This window comes from Nycticebus coucang, chromosome 14 (assembly GCF_027406575.1).
Source record: "Nycticebus coucang isolate mNycCou1 chromosome 14, mNycCou1.pri, whole genome shotgun sequence".
Lineage (NCBI taxonomy): Eukaryota > Metazoa > Chordata > Mammalia > Primates > Lorisidae > Nycticebus > Nycticebus coucang.
This window is the reverse complement of record NC_069793.1, coordinates 15,702,150-15,706,885: the sequence shown is the minus strand read 5'-3', so window position 1 is coordinate 15,706,885 and position 4,736 is coordinate 15,702,150. Positions and strand designations below refer to the sequence as shown.

General features: G+C 36.8%; 1 pseudogene across 1 annotated transcript; it reads left to right on the top strand.

Moving 5' to 3' along the window:
- The first annotated feature begins 252 nt into the window (after nucleotides 1-252).
- On the top strand, nucleotides 253-881 carry LOC128565458 (translationally-controlled tumor protein-like; annotated as a pseudogene). The gene has a single exon (XR_008374263.1). The product of XR_008374263.1 is annotated as a translationally-controlled tumor protein-like (transcript).
- The last annotated feature ends 3,855 nt before the right edge of the window (nucleotides 882-4,736 follow it).

The following is a 4,736-nucleotide window of genomic DNA, read 5'->3' as shown; positions in this document are numbered from 1 at the left end:
GACATTTAAGGACACTTCAAGGTTTCTTCTTCAAATATACCTATAAGAAAGAAAATCTTGCTTTTCCGCCCGCTCCCTCCTCCCCCTGAACCCCGCTCTGGCTCCGCCGTGCTCCCTCCAAGCTCCAGGCTCCTGCAAAGCTAGCACCGCTGCTGTCTCCCTTCAGCCGCTATCATGATTATCTACCCGGACCTCATCAGCCATGTTCTCCGAGAGATCGTGGACAGCCTATGCTTGGAACTGGACCGGAAGATGGTCAGTAGGACAGAGGGTAACATTGATGACTTGCTCATTGGTGGAAATGCTTCCGCTGAAGGACCTGAGGGCGAACATTCGGAAAGCACAGTTAGCACTGGTGTTGATATTGTCATGAAACCAGTGATAACTGCAGGAAACCAGCTTCACAAAAGAAACCTACAAGAAGTACATCAAAGATTACATGAAGTCAATCAAAGGCAAACTTGAAGAACAGAGACCAGAAAGAGTAAAACCTTTTATGACAGGGGCTGCAGAACAAATCAAGCACATCCTGGCTAATTTCAAAAACTACCACTTCTTTATTGGTGAAAACATGAATCCAGATGGTATGGTTGCTCTCCTGGACTACCGTGAGGATGGTGTGACCCCATATATGCTTTTCCTTAAGGATGGTTTAGAAATGGAAAAATGTTAACAAATTTGGCGATTACTTTGGATCTATCACCAGTCATCATAACCGGCTGCTGCTTGTCATCCACACAACACAAGGGCTTAAGACAAACCGGATTGATGTCATCTTGAGCTCTTGGTTTATTTTGACCGTGATTTATTTGGAGTGGAGGCATTGTTTTTAAGGAAAAACATGTCATGTAGGTTGTTTAAAAATAAAATGCATTTAAACTCAAAAAAAAAAAGAAAGAAAGAAAGAAAGAAAATCCTACTTTATTTCACAAATTAGAATTGTATTTTGGTTTAATGACATTATGTCCATAGTGTGATTTGTTTACTTTTTTTCCCTTTGGTTAATTCAATAAAATACTTACTTTCATGAAGATAAATGGTTACTTCGTTTGAATTTCAGCTGAAATCCAGAATCTTCATCATTACCTCAGAATAAAAAGTACCTTCTACTTACTCCATACGAATCCTTTTTCCAGTCATGACAGTACTGAGAGGCCATATAATCCCAAGCATCCCTTTGGGATATGCTGACGAAACAAAGAGAATCTTTGTGTGCTACTCTGGTGCCAAGTGACCAATTATAATGCTCATTTATCTTTCTAGAGTGAGGTGGGGAGAGATCATTCTATTTGAGTAAAATAGATACATAGATAAAATAGATCGTTCTATTTCAATAAAATAGATACAATCAGCCTAAGAAAAAACATTTTTATTATATGAATTTCATGTACGAATTTGAGTTAAAATGAAACTGGAAGGGATTATTAATCTATAGGATTAGATTAATAATCTAATCAGGAGATGTTCACGATTCACTGCAGTCCATAATGATAATAAGAGTGATAAGGAAAATACCATACGATTTTAGTCCTAAAATATCTTTACAATTACTTCAGAAAAAATGGCCCATTATATAAATAATCATATCAAGAAACAGAATTTATTGACTGCCTCAGAGTCATATGGTTAGAGCAAACATTATCACTCCATTAAACCCTAAGTATATTGATTCATATTTATGCAGCAACTTCTCTGTTCCTGGAACTGAACCTTATACTGGAAGAAAAATGACTGTGAGAAAAGATGATATCTTAGGTAAGCTTAGGGGTTACTAAGAGGACAGAGCATTGGAGTGAAGCCAAGTCTACTCTGCACCAGTTGTGTGATCAAGAACAGTGTGCTTAAACTCACTTGCTATTTTTAATGTTCTACTCTACTCCTATGAATGAAAAAGCACACAGAATCATGTTCCCAATGCCTTCCCCTTTTCCTTACTATGCATGTTAAAAAGTTATTCATATAAATCCTTGCAAATAGATAAAAATCTTGTGGCTGGAACTACAAGGGATTGTGAAAGATGATCACTGTTATAGAGAAAAGTTGGAGTTCTGGCTCGTGACAATTGCTCACTGCTTACTGTACACTCATTTGCACACCTTATTGGAACATTTATCATGAATACATATTATTTTTCAATATAAAAGCATAACACCAAACAACAAATAGTATAAGCATTTCCAGATAAGGAGAATAAATTCCTTGTGTTTTGTATGATTTGTTAAAGGGAAAAGCAATTCCATGTGTCTCACATTTTTCTCTTACACCTTTGCACGATAATATTTTATTATTTAAACTTAACGTTTTATCATTTCAGAACCCTTCCTCCAAAGTAGTCCAATGTTTGCTATGTGATGTATTTACTCTTATACCTATGCCCTATACACAGACACAAAGTTTACAAATATAAAAATGTATAATTATATATAAATACATAAAATATATGTTTGCATAGCTGGTAGACATTCAGTTTCTATCAACTGTCTCTCAGAGAGAATGGGGAATTTTCTTTTACTTGGTGAGCAAACAGAACAAAGTAGAGAGAAAGAAGAGCAAGTGCCATTATTTCCCTGGGTGAGCAAGGCTAGTTTCTTCCCTTGCTGGCTTCATCAGAAAGTACAAGGAAATAAGAAGAAGTTAACTGATGACTCCATACTGAATCTCAGAGTCAATGCACTCTTTAATAGACATATTTGACAGTGTGAATGCTGCTTTCTTTGCATTGTTATTATTATTGTTATTGCTTAATATTTTGATGCAACAATTCTCTGATTTCTTTTCCTAATGTATTTATGTTTGTTCATTCTTAACAAGGTTTTTGTTTCTAGTCCTTATCTTAAATGTTGTTATTGTTATTAAATTGTAAGCCTCTTTATTTTTGTGAAGGCAAAAAATGGAAACCTAACAAACACACATTAAAAAAAAAAAGAAAGTACAAGGAAGCACTGACTCTTTTCCAAAATATCTCCATATTGCACTACCATAGATTTCTAAAATTTTACAAGAACATAATTGCCTTTTTTAATCTTTTAAAATGTTAGCTTCTTGGTCATGCGTTAATAATAAATGTTTAATATTCCCTTTCCGGTGTGACAACTGAGCCTGCCTGCCTTCTCCCTCCTCTTCTTCCTCTCTCCCTCCCTCTCGCCCTTCTTTTCTTCTTTCCTGTCTTCATTCATTTCATCCTTCCTCCCTGTTTTCATTCCTTCTTTCTCTCTTTCCTTTCTCTATGAGTAGATATCATCGGGCTATACTAGGAGTAATTTCCCAAAATATCAGAAGGACCACATTTTAGACCAAATTGTGTTTATAACTCTGTGAACTTGAACAGATGAATTCCCTTTCCACTTGACAGTTCCCTCACCTGACAAAGAAAGCACTGAGCCTAGACTGTCTCTAAGGTAGTTATCAATTTTAACATTTCCATGACTCAAAAGAAGTATACAAGTGCATATGAGTTTAGAGCCTGAGCAAACAATAGTTAACACTTCAGGGAAACCATTACGGCAAAATGTTGGCAAACTATTCTTGCCAGTGGAGGACTGAGGCTCCAAGGCCAAGGGTTGTCACAGATCACGTTCTCTAACGAGATACCTTGGGCATCATTAAGATTGATTGGGTGCTCAGAGATGGGCAATTACCAAACTTGAAGGAACGGTTGGCCTCATTTCTAAATAAAGGAACTAATTAATAAAGGTAATTTTATTTTTTTTTTTTTTTTTTTTTTTTTTTTTTTTTTTATTGTTGGGGATTCATTGAGGGTACAATAAGCCAGTTACACTGATTGCAATTGTTAGGTAAAGTCCCTCTTGCAATCATGTCTTGCCCCCATAAAGTGTGACACACACCAAGGCCCCACCCCACTCCCTCCCTCTCTCTTTCTGCTTCCCCCCCCATAACCTTAATTGTCATTAATTGTCCTCATATCAAGATTGAGTACATAGGATTCATGCTTCTCCATTCTTGTGATGCTTTACTAAGAATAATGTCTTCCACTTCCATCCAGGTTAATACGAAGGATGTAAAGTCTCCATTTTTTTTAATGGCTGAATAGTATTCCATGGTATACATATACCACAGCTTGTTAATCCATTCCTGGGTTGGTGGGCATTTAGGCTGTTTCCACATTTTGGCGATTGTAAATTGAGCTGCAATAAACAGTCTAGTACAAGTGTCCTTATGATAAAAGGATTTTTTTCCTTCTGGGTAGATGCCCAGTAATGGGATTGCAGGATCGAATGGGAGGTCTAGGTTGAGTGCTTTGAGGTTTCTCCATACTTCCTTCCAGAAAGGTTGTACTAGTTTGCAGTCCCACCAGCAGTGTAAAAGTGTTCCCTTCTCTCCACATCCACGCCAGCATCTGCAGTTTTGAGATTTTGTGATGTGGGCCATTCTCTCTGGGGTTAGATGATATCTCAGGGATGTTTTGATTTGCATTTCTCTAATATATAGAGATGATGAACATTTTTTCATGTGTTTGTTAGCCATTCGTCTGTCGTCTTTAGAGAAAGTTCTATTCATGTCTCTTGCCCATTGATATAAGGGATTGTTGGCTTTTTTCATGTGGATTAATTTGAGTTCTCTATAGATCCTGGTTATCAAGCTTTTGTCTGATTGAAAATATGCAAATATCCTTTCCCATTGTGTGGGTTGTCTCTTTGCTTTGGTTATCGTCACCTTAGCTGTACAGAAGCTTTTCAGTTTAATGAAGTCCCATTGGTTTATTTTTGTTGTTGTTG